The following is a 22994-nucleotide window of genomic DNA, read 5'->3' as shown; positions in this document are numbered from 1 at the left end:
CTTGGAGCCACAAAGATGAATAATCAAAATTCATCTCCAAGATTCACTGTCTCTTAGGAAAAGCAGACACACTCGGAAGTAGTTTGTACTGAGAGCTCTCTGAGACGGATACGGGCAACATGCTAGGAGACTATGGTGAAGTTAAAAAGAAGGAAAGACTCCATGGAGGAATAAGCCTCAGGCAGGGAAGATCTGAAAAATGAACAAGATCTGATCTCCAGTTCAGTTATGATAGGTAGTTTCACGTTTATGAATAAGCTGTTTTTGGATGTGATATGGGGAAATGTCTTTGCCACTTATTCTACATATTGTGTGGCATTCCTGGTCGACTTAGGAAAGCTGAATAGTGTTTACACCCATTGCTAAAGATGAATTATGTGTATATGGAGCATGGATTCACTGAGCTGCAGTCAAACTCACCTAACCGAAGTGACAAGAAGCCCTCAGACTTCCAAAGAATCTAGCAGTTGATCCCTCCTTCCCAGCAGAATTGCTTTAAATTTTCCTTCTGCCGAGATAAAGTAAAAAGTGTTTGATGTTTGAATGAGAGACCTTCTGCCTAAGGTAAGACAAATAACTCATCGTGGCACCAGAATCCTGATACTGATCTCGGAAGAAGTCTCTCATCACCAATTCTCTGGCCGTAGGATCCTATTTCTTTGTCTTGCTTTCTGGGTTGTTTTCTGGGGGGTTCACTGTTTTGTTTTTAATATATAAGAACTACTTTTTGGAGAAGAGGTAGGGCAGGGAAAAATAAGGAGATTTTTGTGATTAAAAGTCACTCCAGGCAGAAAAGCCATAAATGCAAAAGATCTGATGCTTAGAGACCAAGGCTGGAGTTCAAATTAGAGTGCTCTAAGCAACCAGTCAGGTGACCTGTTAAGTCAAGAAAGGTCCTGATGCTATAATCTGTATGCTATAAAAATGTTGTAATGATTCATTCATTAGTTTATAGGCTAAGCTACCATGAAGACTGTATTAGGCTACATAAAGAATTATATTGCTGCTTCTTTGTTATCAGCGCATGAATCATTATACCTGTAAATAAATATGAATTTTTCCACCAAAAGAAAGTTTAAAAAAAGAAAAAGAAAAAAGGTCCTGATGGCCTTGTGTGCCACACAGGGAGATCTGACTTTACCTAATAGACAATGTGGAGCCATTGAAATATTTTGAGCCAAAAGGTAATAGTGACATAGCAAATATTAGGTTGAGGTAGGAGATAGGTAAACCATAAGTGAATTCATTTAGAAATTGTCATAGTAGTCCAGAGAGGAAATTACATTGGTCTCGACTATGGTAGTGGTAGGAGGTATGGAGACTGGTACATTGCTTCAGAAGATGTGGAGAAGATACACTCATTGAGACTTGAATTTCAGAAGTTATTTATTTTTAGCCCCGTATCTCATTTCTTCTTTACCAATTACCAGTTTTACTCAGTGTACTTTCACACCTTTCAACTCTAGTTTCTTAGGAATCTGTTTTTGAGAAGTACTGACTACTTTTGCTGTGAGAGTTTTCTGGGGGTTTGTGTGAGTGTGCGTGTGTGTGTTTTATCCATGTGACAGGCACAGAAGTAGACAGAAATGTACATGAGGAGGTAACTGTGATGGTGTCAATGCACATTTATTTAAGTAGTTTGAATTGGCTATAGGCATCTGACCTCAGGAAATTGTATCAAGCATTCTATCTGTCCTCCTACCTCTAGGAAAAATTGCACCCAGAGGATTCCTCCAGAGCTGGAGTAAGAGATTTACCAGTCTCATAATTTACCCACCCCCAGGAAATGAGAGAATAGGAAATTTACAGACATAGGCCAGACACCTCACCTTACTGATACTTCTTTCCAGAAAGAACCTGAGGGATCTGGGTCCCTTTATTCCTTAGGGATTACGACAGGTTCCTCCATTTAGGAATGAAATATACAATACAATTTATTTCTAAAATGCAGCATCATGCATTATGCAATTTCACCACTAAAACTTGTACCTTGCCATTAAAATACTTTCACAACGCCTCAAATCCTTCTTTTATTATTTTGATTAAAAATTGGAAACATTTGAATCACTTTTCACAGGTGATTTTTTTTTCTTCTTCCCTCCTCTGGCTTTCCCCTTAACTTAGGATAACCCAGAGGAGCACTCTGATTTCTTTTAAGTCACCCTCCAACACTTCCGCCCTTCTCTGGGCTCCACTAGGATCCCCGGGAGGTGGGAGTATCTATCTGACTTTTATTTTTTATTTTACACTGGTACCAATATTTCCTTCATATAAAACAAGTCAGAAGTTTTGACCAGATTAAAACATTGAAATGATGGCATCAAGTTTAGTGAACTGAACTAATTTGTTGAATCTCTTAAGGAAAAAAAGAGAGAGAGAATCCTTTCTCCGAAAATGATGATCCATGCTTTCCTAAGAAAACTTTTGAGACAATTGTCACATCACCAATTCCTACTTTGGTCACACAAAAACCTCACAAAAGCTCTGCTCATGTGGTTTTGTAGCTAAATTACTGGAAACAAAAGTACTAAAGCCAACTGGCCACAAAGAGAAGAAAATACAACTAGCCACTTACGCCTGAAGTGCTAGCTTCCACCATATGCAATCCCACAAAAGTCAACAGGGGAAAATCATCAAAGTGAAGCACAACAGAGCTATAATCACAGAACCACAGAGATGGGATTTGCTGAAGTTCACCCAAACCTACAAAAATGAAAATCACTCTTTTACACAGCTGTCTCCCAGACACTTCAAAGGAATGTATTATGATTTGCACTGATCTGATTAGTGTATTTACATATTGCATCTTCCCTTCTGCACAACTCCTGGTAAGCAGGGCCTCCAGTACATTAACAGGAATACAGTATGGAGTTAGAATAAAACACTGCCAAAAGTCTTTTGTCTTCTCCTATGCAATTAAAACAACTTGCGAAATATAGTACAGCACCAAAATGAGTTGGTCTTGTTTACAAAATTATAGATTTTGGGTTTTGCCCCCCCAAATTTTGACAGTTTGTATAATAGATTAGTCCTTAAGTAAACACATACATATACACACCATACACACACACATACACACATGTCTTTAGTAGAAAAGAGGGGAAATTGTAAAGCAATTAGCACACTGTTTAGAATCAGTGCAAAATTACAGGGCATAATTGCCTCACAACTATCAATTAAAGCTGTTCACTAGAGTTCAAAGGATGTATAGTAGAAAGAATGAGAAATAGTAGGGCAGACACGTAAATTAGAACATGCTCATGCACACAAGAGCTAATGAAAATCAGCCCAAGTCCAAAGAATATCCAGTAGAAGACCTACAAGGAATCAATTAAGTGTGGCCTTTCAACTATCTTTTTGGTAGACTATCAAGTAGATTGTTTTTCTTAGGAAACCCTAAGTGTCTAGACATGGCTGGCTTGGGTGTGAGGTGAGCTGGAACCTACAATGTGTGCTGGCAGGAAGAAGGAAGAAGTCTTTCACAACCAGGATGGAAGGAGAACTAACAGAGCTGCAGAAGCAGTATTAAATGGTAGAAATTAAGCACAGCTACAATTTATTTAGTACCTATTCCACAAATTAGAAAAAATGAATCTTAAAGAGATCAAGAAATTTGCCCAAAAAATTACAAGCTAATAATAAATGACAGTCTGGAATACAAGCCAGGTCTGTATGACTCTAACATCCATGTTCTTTCCACTCTACAATACTGTTACTCATCCCAAAGAGTTTGTTCACATATTTTACAAATTCTTCTGTTCCCCCGTTAACTGTTGGGGGCTGGCAATAGGATCCATCCTTAAAGACAAAGAATCATTAGGAGCTGGGTAAGAACTGGTACTCCAATCATCAGCTAGGGTTTAGTGGGAGTACTGTCCAGTCCAAGAGAGTGAAAGGGGACAGACCAGAGAGTGTGAGACCAAGGTGGAAGCCGGGTTCTATGGGACAGCTGCAACCTGAGATTGACACAGCCACCTGGGACCTAATTGAAGTGCCTAGGTTCCAGCCTGATTGTCTGCAGGCACTTGGCAGTGATGAGAAAAGAGGAGAGGCATGTAGTGGCTTAGCATTTACAACTAAGAATTGTAGTCACGTGAGGAATTCTTATGTACCTTTACCTTAGTGCAGGAACTGTGAGAATAAATGGGTCAATCTATGCACTAAACTAAGGATGTTCCAAGCAGGGAAGGGTAAATATATGTGTCTAACAAACAATTTTTGTAAACTAAGTGCTTCAGTTATTGTTTGCTGTATAACATATCATCTCAAAACTTGGTGCCTTAAAAGAACAATAATGTATTATTTCCCATGGCTCCATGAGTTGCCTGGGTTCACAGAATAATGGAGCAGTTATTCTGCACAACACGATATAGCTGACTTACTTGACTGATTTCAGTATGGAGCTCAGTTGAGGCTGGGGCAGCCAAGACAGCATCTCACCCTCCAAGGTCTCTCTCATCACTCAGTAGTGAAGCCCAGTCTTAAGACTATATGGGTTTAATGGAGCTATATAATTGGCTGCACTTCCTGTCAGTCAAGCTAACTTCTCCAGTTTCCCCTCTTATCTAGTAATCTCACCAACACATCTGCCCACAGGACATACCTGTCTTCACACCTGCCTTTACAATGATTAAGGGGAGGCATTTTGAGAAGGAATGGAGGAAATGTCCAGTCTTGTCACAGCTCCTGGTTAATGCCTCCCAAACAGACTTTGTCTTCTACAACCCTAACAGCAGGAATCAGGATGACTTCCAGGAGCAGTTTTGCAACCTGTGCTTCTCCATCTAAGCAAAAGATTAGAACACTGACTTTCACATTCTTTCAGCAGGGGATGGGAGAAATATTAGATATTCATTGACTTAGCATGTTCTCATTGTAAGTTTAAACAGGGAAATCCATAGTTTAATAAAACACTCAAAAGATATGACTTCTGGGTCTACTTAGGCATTAATTTGCTGTGTGACTTAAACACATCATTTGACCTCTCTGATCCTCAGGATCCTTGCTATGGACTGAATGTGTCCCCCATCCCCAAATTCATATGTTGAAGCCCTAACCCTCATTGTGATGGCATTTGAAGAGTAGTCCCTTGGGAGGTAATTAGGCTTAGATGATGTCATGAGGGTGAGGCTCTTATGATGGTATCAGTGTCTTTATAAGAAGAGGCAGAGAGAGAGGGATCTTGCTGTCTCCACTGTCGGAGGACACAGCAAGAAGGCAGCACTCTGCAAACCAAGAAGAGAGTTCTCACCAGGAATTATTTGGCTGGTAACTTCAACTTAGACTTCTCAGCCTCCAGCACTGTGATAAATAAATGTGTGTTGTTTAAGCTACCCACTCTATGGCATTTTGTTATAGAAGCTCAAGCAGACTAAGACAATCCTCTTCCATAAAATGAGCCATTGGAATAGAAGATCTCTAACTTCATTTATAGCAAAATTATAGTCTACTGTGTTATTTCCTCTATAAAGTTATATTGTCAAGTAAACATTGCCTGACCACTGTTATAGGGGACATGCAAAAAAAAAATTAATGTAAGTCATCTAAAGGGTAAATACAAGTTCCATTCCAAACGAAGAACCTGGAAGTCATTTCAAAACGCACAAATGTTTATGCTTATTAAAACTTCATAGCATATCTGGGTCCATCACTAGCCCAGTGTGTGACTTGCAATATCTCTCTCTTCCCTCTTTCTCTTACACACACACACACAAACACCTCCAAAAGAACTTCCTGGCAAAATGTTGGCAAGTCTGAGAGTAAAATACATCTTTTTTCATGGTTTCACTACGAAAATGAAGTTCTGGTTTTTGGCTCCAGAAACTAGAAAGATGGCATTAGTTTTAAACCATTTTTTATTATCCAGTTTCCTCTTCAGACAATATTAACCCCATAAGAATACATTAAGAATCAAAATGCATGCTTAAGTCCAAGTTGGTGACTTAAGAGTTAATTCAGAAGTACTTTTGATTTTGAAGCCCTCTATGACTTCCAAACTGACAGATGAAATAAGAAAGAAAGGAGCTGGTGATGATTGAACTTTTTCTGTTTTTGCTATTTCAATGTAAAGACAATGTTTCTGGTGCAAAAAAAAAAATCAGTTTTCCAAATTACCACATCAGCAGCAAATCCCACTGAGATCATTAAAAAACAGACTCTTCTAAGTCTGTCCAAATTTATCCCCATGGTGTCAATATAGTATGGTGTCCTATGGGGATATTACACCATAAAGTACACAAATAAAATTAACTTGATTTATCAACATAGAAGGACCATGTGTTTACATATGGAGGGATATTGGCAGCTGAAGACTCATAAATCATAAGACAAAGAGTCACCCTGAAAGTCAGCTTTTCAACCCCCTTCCCCTAGCTTTGCAGAGGCATGCCCTTTAATGATTTTCCACATGGGTATAAATTAGCAAGCCTAGCCTGCCCAAAATAGAAAGATCGTAGAAACATAGTATTGGGATAATTGGGACAATTATCACCCTCCTCATCTTTGATTTGAGCATACACAGTACATGACACAGTGGTTTACCTAAACCACCCCAGACTGATTTATGTGGGGGGTTTCATACAGACAATGAACAAAGAAAACAATTCAGATGAGCCCCCTATTTATTCACTAAATACTTGTGCCAGACATTTAGCAAGATCTAGAAGCATGGAAATGAACAAATAAAACACAGTCTCTATCCTACACGGAGCTTTGAGAGAGAAAGAAAATTAAACATAATTTTAATATTAAAGAGGATATGTGAAAATGTATTACAATTTACTGGTCTGCCCTATATTGTGAGCTCCTCAAAGACATGAATGAAAGTTTCTTTCATCTTTTTCATGAACTATGGAAAAACTGAGTAGATGCTCAATATATCTTTATATATATATCTTAAGATACCTTTTTGTAAAAAAAATTTCTGGAAATAGATATAGATATAAACTTGAAACAAGAAACAAACAGGTCAAAGTTTAAAAGGACATTCTCCTTTGCATTTTTTTATTTCTAATATCATACACAATTTTCATCATAAAGGAGGTAAAAAGACTTACATATTTTTTGTAGTCTGCCTTCAAATATATCCAAATACAGCTAGATTGCCATGGATAGTGCACACAGGAACACCCAGTGCAGTGGTATGAACTCACCAACACTCAAAAGTTACTTGAATAAACTAAAGTATGAATCAATAAAGCAATAAGTAAACATGGGCATGGAATTCCAAAGCATCTATTTCACAACTTTGGTAGCATTAAGAAGAACTCCAGAAAACATAAATCATCAGACTTCTGGCTTCCTCTGGTCATTAGTGTATTGGCAGGCTCACTCTCTTTATAGTATGTATGTGTAAGATAGAGGTATTTGTATGCTATGTTGCATAAATGGTATATATTGTCTTGTGAAATTCCTGATTCACAATCCTTCTTTGTGCTCCACTTGTGATAACTGTTTCCTCACATCATGACTTAAAAGACTGCTATGATCTTCTCAACCAGCCTGTTAAACCACAACTGACCTCCTTAAGGTCTTTGCTTCTTAACAAGGCTTACCCTAATGACTTTGTTCAAAATTATACTTTCCTCACCACATCATTCTCTCTCTCCTCACTCCTTTACTTTGCTTTATTTTTCTTCAAAGCTCTTATTATCTTCTCTTGATTTGTACTTTCTCATTGATTATGTAAGTTCCATGTAAGACAGAGATTTCATATTTGTTACTCATTGTTGTATTCCCAGCACGTAGATCAGAGCTTGGTACACAACAGGTTTTCAAAAATGATTTGTTAACTGAATGACTACCTGACAAAGAAAAGTCTCTAAGTCACTAGAAGGTAATGATAGGGCTGGCTGTCCTATTAATTGTGATAGTACAATCATTACTCAGTGAACTTGAGTAACTAACTTTAATTTTTCTTTTGAGCCCCAGAAATATTCAAGTACTTGGTTTTCCATAGACAGCTAGCTATTTCTCTCCTTTCTATCTTTCCTCATGTTCTCTCATCCAGGAACACCCTTCTATCACCCAAAGTCTACCTAGATAATCCCTGCTAATTCTTTAAGGTATGTGCCCAGGGTCTCCTTATCCAAACATCCATGACATGGCCTTTAGGTATCACAGCCCTAAAGCCTAAAGTATCATGATTCTTATTACATTGCATTGAAAGTATTAGTGACTTCTCCATCCTTTCAATCAAACTGCAATTTCTTATGGGACAGGGATTTATCCATTTTTGAATGAGTTCAACACAGTAGGAACTGAATGAATAATTGAAATAAACTGAGTTCAAAGCTCTGAGGAGGCAGCATCAAGTGGTTCCAGTCAAAGCAGTTGGTACAGGGGAAATGCAGAACATCCCAAGACCTGGATTCTAGTACTGACGCTAACCACTGCTTTTGAATCTGTAGGATGAGAGGATTAAACCAGTGCTAAGACCCCTTTCAAAGCTATAAGGTAGTAAAACATGTAATCTAATAAAAGTAGTTATTAAAATGTCAGGTTTTCATGCTCCATCTGCTGGTTAAATTGTAGAAAAACCTTGAAGCCTTTTTGAAATGGAAGAGTAAAGAAATCAGAAATTTCCATTTGTGATCAATGAACAATTAAAAAAAATCTGTACTGTTTGTAAAAGATTAATGATCTAGAAAAAATAGTTGGGAAAAGAAAACAAACACTGACAACTGCATGGCTGGAGTGAAAAGCCAAAGAACACCCTGCTACTTTGGGTTCCCATACATACTGTGGAACCCAGCCCCCACCGAGTCCCACCTGTGGATGTCCACACCCTTGTGAATTCCCTCTTACTTTGTACCAAGGTTGGTCTGTATAAGCAGTAGTTTCCAGCAAAAGTGATGGCATGTCACTTCACAAATAAGGGTATGAAAAACCGAGGCCTTCATCTTAGGCTGCTCTGCCTCCCCTACCTCTCTCTCTCCCCTTCACTCCCCTCACCTTTCCTTTCTCTTTCTCCCTTTCAGATCACTTCCCCGAGGGGAGCCAGCAGCTGTGCCATGAGGATACTTGGGCAGCCCATGGATAGGCCAACAGAATAAAGCATCCAAATCAGAAAGAAAGAAGTCTTTGCAAATAATATGAACTTATATATAGAAAGTCCTACAAAAATTTGCTAGAATTAATCAATGAATTCAGTAAAGTTGCAGAATACAAAATCAACACACAGAAATCAGATGCATTTCTATACTCTAATAATAAAATATCTGAAAAAGAAAGAAAATAATCACATCCAGGATAGCATCAAAAAATAATAAAATACTTATGGAATAAATTTAACCAAGGAAGTATACATGTTCATGGATCAGAATAATTAATATAGATCTATACAAGGAAAACTGTAAGACATGGATGAAAAAAATTGAAGACACAAATAAATGGAAAAATAGCTCATGTTCATGGATCAGAATAATTAATAGTTAAAATGTCCATACTACCCAAAGCTACCTATAGATTCAATGCAATCCCTATCAAAATTTCAATGGCATTTTTTCACAAAAATAGAAAAAACAATGCTAACATTCACATGTAACCACAAAAGACCCTGAATAGACAAAGCAATCCTGAGAAAGAAAGAAAAAACAAACAAAAAAACAAAGCTGGAAGCATCACACCTCCTGGTTTCAAACTATACTACAAAACTACAGTAACTGAAACAGTATTGTACTGGGAAAAAATAGACACATAGACTAATGGAACAGAATCTAGAGCCCAAAAATAAACCTCAGCGTATCTGATCAGTTAATCTATGACAAATTAGTCAAGAATATACAATGGGGAAAGGATAGACTCTTCAAAAAATGGAGCTGGGAAAACTGGGTAATCACATGCAGAAGAATGAAACTGGACCCCTATCTTATACCACTCATAAAAATTAACTTAAAAAAGATTAAAGACCTGAAACTATAAAACTCCCAGAAGAAACATAAGGAAAAGCTCCTTGACATCGGTCTTGGCAACTGTTATTTTGGATATGATACCAAAAGCACAAGTAACAAAAGCAAAAATAAACAAGTGGGACTGTATCAACCAAAAAGAGAGCTTCTGCACAGTAAAAGAAACAATCAGCAAAAGGAAAAAGCACCTACAGAATGGGAGAAAATATCTGTAAGTCATAACATCTGATAAGGGGTCAATATCCAAAATATTAAAAAACTCATACAACTCAATAGCAAAAAAACAATTAAATCAAAAGTTGGGCAGAGGATCTAAGTAGACATTTTTCTAAAGAAGACACCCATATGGCCAACTGATAAACGAAAAGATGCTTAACATCACTATCATCAGGGAAATACAAATCAAAACCACTTTGAGATATCAATTCACACCTTTAAAATGACTATTACCAATTCAAATCTTTATTGAATACCTACATATTCAATGAATCTGGCTTGAGTTTTTAACATGAAATTGCACACATCCAACTTCCTCAGGAATGTTAATTGTTTATCACATATATTTGGTGTTTCACATACATTGTATCTTTTCTAACACACACATTTCACTAGAATAAGAACTCAGATTTAAAGACCGTGCATATATTCCAGAGACTTTTCACTAACATAAATATCTGAGAGAAAATTATAGGCCACAAAGAAATAAAGTTTGTCACCATTTAATAGTGTGTAAGTGATGGATGTAAGACCTCAGTGGAGATCACAATGGACACTGTGTTTTTTTTAACTCTAATTTAGCAACTGAAAAAATTCATCAATTCTATGGTCATTTTTTAAAGTCTACTATTTTGCCAAAGAATAGATAAGTATTTGTAAGATCTTATTTTCCTCTTCTTTTTTGCCATAAAGGGATTTAGCTACTAAAGCTATGCCAATGCTATGCAGATAAATGATATAAAAGTGAAGAGAGAGGTATACAGGTGATTATTATATGAGATATTACCAAGGTGACGGTTGCTATGTTATCTGGAAACTTTTGATAAAATTTTCTAGTGACATTTGGATTTAATCTTTAAAACCTTAAAATAGAGATAAAAATCAACTCATCCTGGCTTAACTGTAAGTTTGAGAAGCATGTAATAAATACAGATTTCAAATCTAGTTGGTGACTTACAATGAATTAAAACAGAGGGAGGCCATAAAAGCAAACAAAATATTTTAACCATGCTCAGAAGTCTTAGAGAGTCAAGGAAACAAAGTTCTTCTGAGACAGAGGAAGGGGAAGCAAGTGATACTTCAAGTGTCTAACTCTCCATTAAATTGATTGGCAGCACCTTTCACGTATTGCAAAATTTGATAAAAACCATTAAGCAAAGGAATATTTGTTCAATGGCAACCATCTGTTTGAAAGAGGAGAAAAAAGCAAAGACTGAGACAGAGGTATAGGTGGCAGGACTGCCGGTCCTTTGAGAAGCTCCCTTTGACATTCTCACACGGTCTTAATATCCTCTTGTTCTGAAAGTCTCAACCGCAGGCCTGCTCACCCACCAGGTACAAGCAGCCCATCCTAGTGTGCTGACTATAAGACTAAGTAGATCAAAGGCAAGTGCTCAGGCTCTCAGAGCCCAGTGGGCTCAGGCTTTAAACCTGACTGAACTGTATTTCTACAGGTCTAATAAACTTGGAGAGTGATAAGATCCCTTCCCCACAACCTCAAAGAATGAACCTTTCCACTTCTAGTTTGGGCCTTTGTTTCTAGATTTCATATATACAACAGTCAGGGGCAGAAAAGCACACTTACGTAATGATAAATCTCCTTTATCTTAATATGGGAAAGTAGACTGCCTATAAATATCTTGCCTATTATAAGCTATATATAGTCTATTATTTCTTTAACTTGCTATTGCTCATCACTTTTTTAAAGACGTAATTCCTATGAACCTTGGTAACAAGGAATGGGGTTGCGGGTGGATTACTATAAATAGTATAAAAAGCTCAGCTCCAATGAGGTGTTAGGGCAAGGCCATATCTTGTCCATTGTGATATCACCCTGAGATGGCTTCCTGTCTCAGAACCACATTTAGAGCACCATTCAAGCATGTAGAATCGGACCAACAACTTATGAATGAATTATATTTGTTTCTTCTACTATAGAACCAGTATCAAAGAGGCATATCTGCAGATTTGATGAATAGCAAGAGAACAAATAATGGGTTATTCATAATCATCTACATATGCCTAAAAAAAAATGAAATTTTAAAACATTCAACCTAGCACTCATCTACCACATGTTTATACTAAGGTTGTCACCACCCAGAAATACCTAAAAGATCAGATCTTCAGCTCTTTACCTTATATGTAACAGTGCTCAATAAATATCTGGGGAAGAGGGAAGGAGGAAGGAAGGAGTGAGTTTGCAGCAAGGCACGATCCAGCTAACAACTGCACAATAAATGACAAGGCAGATGATTCTTTTAAGCTATTTAGTCAATTTGATTCAGTAAGGATTTATTAATCCCCTTTCTCTGGGCTCCACAGAGTTTAATACTATGTGAATTCACTCAGCTCTTTCCAAAACTTTATCACTCTTCAAAGGAACTATTCATCCTCCTATGTGGTGGGAGATAATGGTAAAGATGATGGAGGAATAGAGAGATAAGGCAAGGTTAATCTCCTGACAAAGAAATACAAAACCCACATTCTCTAACCTCGAAAGCCCTCTGACTTTTAGGCTGATGCTAGAGGCAAAGAAGAGGGAAAGCAGATGAGTGAGCTTGGTCATTTTTTGGCACTTGTCAAAAAAGCTAAATATTTCCTCCAAATGTTTTACGTTCAATAATACCCAACCCACACTGTGCCAAGCCTGTTTTCCCTTAATCTTTCAAACCCATGTGTATTCCAAGGGAAATGTAATCCATGTGTCTCTGATTTGCTTACACTTAAATCATTATAAAATGTTAACTTTTTAAAAGGATGTCCAAGATATCTTTTGTTTCTTCTTCATGGTCCTTCTTCAGGATTCTCTTTAAGAATGTGGCATTCTGAAGAGCTAATGGAGACAAAGCTGTGGATAGATTAATCAGACCTCAGGACTCACAATCTCTATATGGATTTTGTCTCTGTATGCAGAAAAGTGTGAATTTGTCCAATCATTAAAAACGAAAGAATCATATGAATTCTTATAGTGAATTTGTTAAACTGACTTATTTCTTTAGAATTCCCTTTAGGTCTTTACAACTAGGTCTGGCTCCCTTGGACTCTTCTTCAGGTACCTTCACACTGCTCAAATAAGATACCTAAAATCGTGGATGTAAGATCAAACTTTCTTGAAGATATGGAGGAGAATATAAAAGATGGGTAAGCAACATAGGCACCAGAAGAATTATGTTCCTTACTTCCTCAGATAATGTCCTCTAAGATGGTAAAAGTTAAGCATTTATGTGACAGTTTACCCATCATAACAATTTGGTGAACTAAAGGTTGCAGAGCATAGAGAATTAGGGAAGCAGACTGTGGAAGCTAAATCCATGAGTTTTCAGGGTGTGAACGTGGTGCCTCTAAGCCAGGACAGTCCTAAGTTAATGAAAAATCGCTGTAACCCACTTTCTGTCCTTTCTTTTCTTTTCTTTTCTTTTTTTTTTTTTTTTTAATGCAGGCTTTCTCTCAATGGTGGGGTTGTAGTAAAGAAAAACATAGGTTCACAATGAGTCTGCAGCTTTAAAATAAATACTAATAAAGGACTTAAAAGAAAAATTTTGCATTTCTTATTCCAAATGGAGAATAACAAAGCAATAAAGCAAAACCTTATCAAATACATCTGTAATTTAAGAAACAAAAGTAAAGAGCATAAAAGCTATTACCTTAAAGGCACCCAAAAAGGAGGCTAGCTCCTTCAAATTTAGAGTAGACAAAGTGCATCTGATGTTTGAGGAGTAAGCACAGAGATAAAAAACAAAGTAAAAGCAATGTGCCTGATTAGTGCCTGTTTGCTCCAGTTTGTCATTTCACATTCCCAACAAACCATACATTTATGCCATCAGTTTAATCTCAGGTTGTGGCAGTTTTGCCTTTGTAGGGCAATGCCTCCATCTTTCTTTCCTCTCCCTGGTCAATGAGGATGCAGTGTGTGGTTTGCAAACATTCTTGGAGACCTCGTAAAGCCTCGGTACAACTCAACTGATGTCTGCCCAGGAGGAGAAGCAGTGGGAGGAGCAGCTGCACAGATTGGCAATCATCTGGACTAAGACGACTAGATTCTGGCATTTGATGCAAAGAGGAAGCTGCAGAGACATCTGGGACACCCTGTCATAAACCTAATTTCTGACCCAGCCTTGTGACACTGAATTTATTTCACTGAGAAAAAGAAGATCTTAATGTGTTCTCAATTATGTTTATCCCTATCAGGAAAAGTCCAAGATACCCTGTTGCTTCTTTGGAGTAGCCCACAATCATGAATCATAAAAGTTAGGCAAGTTATTTGTGATAAAACAAGAGAGCACCGCTTCTACTGGGATTATTTAACATACCTGGACATGGTCCAGCTAAATTTCAGCCACACATTCAGCATAGTCTAGGTAGAACCTGAAAAAATAGGGTATTTCATTTGAACTTGACTCTCATTTTGCATCGAAGTTAAAGAAATTCAAATTCTACAGGCAGGAAATCGATTTTTAAAAGGCAAAGTTTGTGTCCTTTAAAAAATAAAGAACTAACAAAAGGTCTATTTATGACTATGTGAACTAGCATTCTTTTTGTTTTCTATAACACTGATGACTCTTCTCCTTGGAAGTCTTGTCTCCAGGGACACAGTGTTCTGCTTCTCTTGTTTCTCTTCTCAATCTCTTTATTCTCATGACATCCCCATTGCCTTTCCCAGTTCTATAGAGATGCATGCTGATTGACAGGAAATATTTCAACAGGCTCACACTTGAACACCTTGTATCTACTCCTTCAGAAATTCATTTGTTCTCTTAGTTTTGATAGTTTAGGGATATTAAACCAAATCTACATTTCTAGCACCATGATTTTCCAAGTTTTCTGGTTATCACTGATCCTTGAAGACTAACACTGCATTCTTATGCATGTCTAATAGTTTAATTAAATAGGCTGGACTCAACAAGGTACAGTCTCAAAGTAGTTTTATTTTTCTCCCCTACTGTCTGATTGCTCTCTGCAGAGGCAGATCCGTTGAAGGAGGCAATTACTTAGCAGCAGAAAGCTCAGACCCAGGAGAACCAGACCACCAGAATTTCATTCCCAGCTCCCAGTTCCCAGAATTAATTAAAATTAATATATATGTTAATATAATATGTAAAACTAACATGTATATGTGAACTAATATAAATATTAGAACGGTATTTGGGATATATTAAAAAGTACTATACTGTATAAAGAATAATGTATAAAAAGTACCATATGTTAGCTATTATTACTGCTATTATTTCAATTAGATCCTATAATTTTTTCAGCTACTTTAAGATAAAAAAGACCCCCATTGTCTGATTTTTAGAAGTCCAGTAAAACTCCAATTATTATCCAAAACTCACTTAATTCAAAGTACAGACCTAATCTGGGCTTTTGCAAACCAGTAATGGGGAAATCAGACATAATCAATGCTTTTTAATGGTTTTCTAACTTTCTCTTCAATATTTTTTTTCTACTCAATGTTTTGCTTTTAGATCTCCCAGGGTCAGGGTGGGGAGGGAGAATTAGAGATAAAAGGGGAAAGGCCATTTTTCTTAGCTGGTCCTTTCTGAAGTTTCTCCTGGTACTGAAATGTCATCTGTCAGGGCAGACATTCAACTGCTGCCTCTTTCACTTGTCTGGTCCATGCCCAGGATCTCTTTAGATTCTCCTAACCCACATCAGAGACACCTACACTATCTAAAACAATCATGCATCAAATTTGCCCTAGATAGTCATTGAATATGCCTGTTGTCTCAGCACAACTACTAATAGCATGGCCTTTTACTTTTAAAACTGCCCTAGTTTGTAAAGTAAGTTATATAATCCCCTTCACATTGTATAACTACTCAGCTTGAGGGACATACTCTTGGCTGACCTATTCCACCATGTGGATCCACTATCCCCCAGAGTCTTCTTGGAATCCACCACTTCATCCATCCAATCAGCAACTTTATGAAACAAGATGGTGTGGCATATTGCACAACACATTTTTAAAGCCAAGCCTGGAACTGGCATTAATCATTTCCACCCACATACCATTGTCCATACCATATCTAGTCACATGACTCATGCCTCCAACTTCTAAATATAAAGGAAAATGAAAAATCTAATTTTATTGTTCATACAAGAAGATAAAAGCAAATTGGTACTTTGCCAGTCTCTGCCATAGTCCACTATTTGGTCACCAAATAGCCATTTTTATCACATATAGATCACATGTACCCACCCCCTAGAAGGACAACCCCAAATCCTCTCTAGTCATAGATTTCAGGTCCAAGAGTTCAGGTGATACTCAATCCACTACATCAGGTCTGTAAAAGTTTTCCTTATTGTTTGCTGTCCAGTTGACTAAAATGATGTGTTTTCTGTTCCTCCCTTCCCCACATATATTCAATATATTCAGTGGTGGAACAGGGACAGGATAACTTAAGTAAACATCCCATCCAGAAAAAGGAAGAATGGGAGCCATATGGTTGTACTGGCTCTCTACTCTGGGGCGGGGGGGGGGGGGGAGTTTATTGATTTAATCCCAATTCTTTTCTCTGTAAGGAACTCCCTCATTCACAGTTCTCCTTGGCCCTCGGCTCTGCCCTCTGGGAGGATACCGATCTAAAGTGGGTGTTGAGGAGCACGTCCTCTGTAAAGGCTCTTAAATAATTGAATGCACTCATGAAAATTTTGGGTCCAACATTTGCACTGTCAAGATCAGTCAAAGGATTTCTAATCTAGTGTTGTGTTGTTAGAGGGAATTAACTACCTTAAATATTCAGTAGACTTCTAATCACTTTGCTTCCAGTCAGTTCCATGTTCTGTATACCAATAACTGCACTCTCAAATTATTTCCTAAACACAGTAAGATGTGGCACTTAAAAAAGACTTTGAAGGAAAATTACAGTAAAATTTCTTTGTCGAATGAAGTGACTCAAGGGAAATACCAAATTAAAGGTGTGGTCCTCCCATTCAAACCAGTTAACTTTTAAGGTAGCCAATACTGAATTGAGAGGAGAGGGGCATGTAGACCAGAAAGCAAATAAATAAGGCCAACATGAGACTTAATTAATTCAAGCTGCTTTAACAAATACTCTTTCACCTAGAACAGATTCCTGATTTCTGGTTGAGATGGTGGAGTAGTGGATCCACAAGCTCGTCGTGCCACCTCTCACAATAACAGCAAAACCATAACTGACTGTTAAAAAGCCATCAAAAAACAAAAACAAAAACAAAAACAAAAACAAAAACAAAAACACTGGAACCCAGCATAAAAGATCTTCAACTGGAAACATAAAGAGGGAACCACAGTGGGACAGCAGGAACATGTTGATGATAAAATTGGGCATCCCAAAAGCTGAAGAAAATTTATATTGCAGAGGCCCTCCCACAGCAGTGAGAATTGTGAGCCCCACATCAGGCTCATCAGCCCAGGGTTCCAGCATTGGGAGGAGGAGCCCCCAGAATATCTGGTTTTGAAGTCCAGTGGGGCTTAATTGCAGGAGCTCAATGGGACTAAGGTAAACAGGGCCTTCACTCTCTTGGGAAACACATGCAGAATCTCATGTGCACTGGGACCAAGGGCAGAGGCAGTGATTTCATAGGAACCTAGGCCATACCTGCCTGCCGGTTTTGGAAGGTCTACTGGGGAGATGGGTGGGTGGCTGAGGCTCACCCTGGGGACATAAAAGTTGGTGACAGGCATTTGGGGAGTGTTCATCTACATGAGCTTTCCTGGAGGCTTACATCTTGCTTGGGTCATTAGCACCAAGACCTAGCCCCCTCCAACAGCCTGTGGGTTTATATGTTGGGAAGCCTCAGGCCAAAGAACACACTTGGTGGGAACTCAGCCCCACCCATCATCAGACTTCCTGAGCCCACAGCTTCCTCTACATATGCCCCTAGACATGGCCCTGCCCACCAGAGGGCCAGGACCAAGCTGCACCCAGCAGTGAGCAGACACAGACTCCTCCTGCCAGGAAACATGGCAAGCTCTAGTCCAGGCTCACCCACCAGGGGACAGACACCAGAAGTAAGAAACCAACAATCTCACAGCCTGTGGAAGAAGTCTGCATATGCAGACCAGACTCTACCCTGGGTCCAGCTGACCCCTGGCCCTTGAGTGACAAGAGAGAAATGCACTGCTGAGAAGCATAGGACATCCTATACACAGGGCCAATTCTCCAAAGTTAAGAAATGTAACTAATCTACAAAAAAATACAAATAGAAATCTAGACAAAATTAGGTGTCATAAGACTATGTTCTAGGCAAAGGCACAAGATATAATCCCAGAAGAAGAAATAAATGATGAGGAAATAGGCAATCTACCTGAGAAAGAGTTTAGAGTAATGATTGTGAAGATGATCAGAGAACTTGGGGGGAGAATGGATGCACAGAGCAAAGTTTTTAGCAAATACTTAGGAAATATAAAGAATACCCAGAGTTGAAGAATACAATCACTGAAATGAGTAACACATGAGAAGGAACAAGGAATAGATTAAATGAGGCAGAAGAACAAACCAGTGAGCTAGAAGACAGAGTAGTGGAAATCAGAACAGGAAGAAAAAAAAAACAGAACAGAAAAACAGAAAAAGAAATGAGGATAGTTTAAAAGACCTCTGGAAAAACAAGAAGCTTACTAATATTTGCAATATTGGGGGCCCAAAAAGAGAAGAAAAAGAAAAGGGACCTGAGAAAATATTTTAAGAGATAATAGCTGAAAACTTCCCTAACTTGGGAAAGGAAACAGTTGCCCAGGCCAGGAAGCACAAAGACACCTACAGAGGTTTAACCCAAAGAGGAACATACTGAAGCACATTGTAATCAAAATGACAAAAATTAAAGATAAGGAGAAAATACTAAAATCAGCAACAGAAAAGCAACAAATAGCATACAAGGGAACTCCCATAAGGCTATCAGTTCATTTTTCAGCAGAAACTCTACAGGCCAGAAGGAAGTGACATGATATATTTAAAGTGATGAAAGTAAAAAAACCTATAACCAAGAATATACTACCCAGCAAGGCTCTCACTCAGATTTGATGGAGAAATCAAAAGCTTCACAGATAAGCAAAAGCTAAAAGAATTCAGCACCACCAAACCAGCTTTACAACAAATGTTAAAGGAAGTTTTCTAGATAAAAAAGAAAAGGCCAACAACTAGAAATAAGAAAATAGTCATGAGAGGAGGAGGGTACAAATGCAGGGTATCTAAAATGCATTTGAAATGAAGAGCTCAGCAACTTAAAATAGTCATGTATATATATATAGATTTCTATACCAAAACCTCAAGGTAACTGCAAACCAAAAATCTATAATAGATGTACCCACAAAAAAGAAAGCGAAATCCAAATGTAACTCTATAGTCATCAAACCTCAAGACAAGAGAATAAAAAGAAGTAAAAGAAAAAAAAGACCTACAAAAATAAATCCAAAACAATTAACAAAATGGCAATAAAAACATACGTATCAATAATTACCTTAAATGTAAATGGATTAAATGTTCCAACCAAAAGACACAGACTGGCTGAATGGATACAAAAACAAGATCCGAATATATGCTGTCTACAGAAGACTCACTTCAGAGCTAGAGACACATACAGACTGAAAGTGAGGGGATAGAAATTATATTTTATGCAAATGGAAACCTAAAGAAAGCTGGAGTAGCAATACTTACATCAGACAAAATAGATTTTAAAATAAACACTGTTACAAGAGACAAAGAAGGATACTACATAATGCTCAAGGGATCAATCCAAGAAGATGTAGCAGTTTTAAACATATATCCACCCAACACAGAAGCACTTCTATAAATAAGGCAACTGTTAAGAGACATCAAAGGAGAAATCAACAATAACACAATAATAGTGGGAGACCTTAGCACCCCACTTATATCAATGGACAGATTATCCAGAAAAAAAATCAGTAAGGAAATACAGGCCTTAAATGACACATTAGGCCAGATGGACTTTACTGATATTTATAAAGCATTCCATCCAAAATCAGGAGAATCCCCATTTTTCTCTAGTGCACATGGAACATTCTCCAGAATCAATCACATGCTGGCCCACAAAGCAAGCCTTGGTAAATTTAAGAAAACTGAAATCTGATTATCAAGCATCTTTTCCAACCACAATGCTATGAGATTAGAAATAAACTACAAGAAAAATCTGCAAAAACTGCAAACATGTGGAGGCTAAACAAAATGCTACTAAACAACCAATGGATATTAAAGAAATCAAAGGTGAAATCAAAAAATACTTAGAGACAAATGAAAACGAAAACACGATCCAAAACCTCTGGGACACAGCAAAAGCAGTTCTTAGAGGGAAGTTTATAGTGATACAAGCTTACCTCAGGAAACAAGAAAAATCTCAAACAATGTAACCTTTCACTTTAAGCAACTAGAGAAAGAACAAAAACAACAAAAAAAAAACAAAAACAAAAACAAAACAAGGTTAGTAGAAGAAAGGAAATCATAAAGATTAGAGCAGAAGTAAATGAAGTAGAGACTAAAAAGGGCAATAGAAAAGATCAATGAAACTAAAAGCTGGTTCTTTGAAAAGATAAATAAGATTGATAAAACTTTAGTTGGACTCATCAAGGAAAAAAGAGAGGGGGCCCAAATTAATAAAATCAGAAATGAGAAAGGAGAAGTTACAAACAACACCACAGAAATACAAGGGATCATAAGAGGCTACTATTAGCAACTATTTGCCAACAAAAAGGATAACCTTCAAGAAATAGACAATTTGTTAAAAAGGTACAATTTGCCAAGGCTGAACCAGGAAGAAATAGAAAATATGACTATATCAATTACCAGTACTTATATTGAATCAGTAATTTAAAAACTCCCAACAAACAAAAGCCCAGGACCAGATGGCTTCACAGGTGAATTGTACCAAACATTTGAAGAAGGGTTAACACCTATCCTTCTGAACTACTCCAAAAATTGCAGAGGAAAGAACACTTCTAAACTCTTTCTATGAGGCCACCATCACCCTGATAGCAAAACCAGACAAAGATATCACAAAAAAATAAAATTACAGGCTAATATCACTTATGACTATAGATGCAAAAATCCTCAACAAACTACTAGCAATTGACTCCAACAATGCATTAAAAGGATCATACACCATGATCAAGTGGGATTTATCCCAGGGATGCAAGGATTTTCCAACATCCACAAATCAATGTGATATTAACAAATTGAAGAATAAAAGGCATATAGTCATCTCAATAAATGCAGGAAAATCTTTTGACAAAATTCAGCATCCACTTATGATTAAAAACTCTCCAGAAAGTGGACATAGATGGAACATACCTCAACATAATGAAGGCCATATATGACAAACCCAGAGTTAACATCATACTCAGTGGTGAAAATCTGAAAGCATTTCCTCTAAGATCAGGAACAAGATAAGGATGCTCACTCTCACCACTTTCATTCAACATAGTTTTGGAAGTCCTTGCCACAGCAATCAAAGAAGAAATAGAAATAAAAGGAATCCAAATTGGAAAAGAAGAAGTAAACTGTCACTGTTTGCAGATGACATGATACTATACATTAAAAAATCCTAAAGATATTACCAGAAAACTACTAGAACTCATCAATGAATTTGGTAAAGTTGCAGGATACAAAATTAATATACAGAAATCAGTTGCATTTCTACACACTAACAATGAAATAGCAGAAAAAGAAATTAAGGAAACAATCCCATTTACCATCACATCAAAAAGAATAAAATACCTAGGTTAAACCTACCTAAGGAGGCAAATCAAAGGACCTGTACACTGAAAACTGTAAGACACTGATGAAAGAAACTGAAGATGACATGAACAGATGGAAAGATATACTGTGTTCTCAGATTGGAAGAATCAATATTGTTAAATGGGCAAACTACCCAAGGCAATATACAGATTCAATGCAATCCCTATCAAATTACCAGTAACATTTTTCACAGAACTGGAACAAAAATAAAAAGTTAAAATTTTTATGGAAACATAACAGACCCTGGATAGCCAAAACAATCTAAAGAAAGAAGAACGGAGCTGAGGGAATCATAATCACAGGTCTCACACTATACCACAAAGCTACAGTAATCAAAACAGTATGGTACTAGCACAAAAACAGACACATAGATCAATGAAACAGGATACAAAGTCCAGAAATAAAACCATGCACTTATGGTCAATTAATCTATGACAAAAGAGGCAAGAACATACAATCGAGAAAAGACAGTTTCTTCAACAAATGGTGCTGGGAAACTTGGACAGCTCCCTGTAAAATAATGAAATTAGAACATTCTCTAACACTGTATACAAAAATAAACTCAAAATGGATTAAATACCTAAATGCAAGACTAGATACTATAAAACTCCTCAAGGAAAACATAGGGAGAACACTCTTTGACATAAATTGCAGCAGTATTTTTTTTTGAACCAGCTCCTAGAGTAAGGAAACCCAGCAGCTGATAGAGCAGACCTCACACCTTGGGGGCAAACCAGCACATGCATGCTCCCCACAAGTGGAGTCCAGGCTTCCCACAGCCCTTCTGTTAGTCTCAGCAGTCCTCCAGCCAGCCAAGGGGGGGTTGTCTCCCTTGTGTAGCACCCCAGGACTGGGGCACTCAATCTGTGGGTTGAACCACTCACTCACCAGAGTTGGTGTCCACCTGTATGTTTTCCCTTTTTCTCTGAGTCCCCTCCCAGGGGCACAGGTCCATACCCAATCACTTTTCTTCCCTTCCTACCTGATTATATGTCTACATTTCTTATCACCTTGGTTGTACAGAAGTCCTTTGCCAGTTTCCAGTTCGTTTTCAGTGAGAATTGTTCCACATGTAGATGTATTTTTCATGTGTTCATGGTAGGGAGGTGGGGTCCACTGTCTTCTCACTCTAGCATCCTATTCC

Source organism: Camelus dromedarius, chromosome 1 (assembly GCF_036321535.1).
Source record: "Camelus dromedarius isolate mCamDro1 chromosome 1, mCamDro1.pat, whole genome shotgun sequence".
NCBI classification, from domain to species: domain Eukaryota; kingdom Metazoa; phylum Chordata; class Mammalia; order Artiodactyla; family Camelidae; genus Camelus; species Camelus dromedarius.
This window is presented reverse-complemented; position numbering follows the sequence as displayed.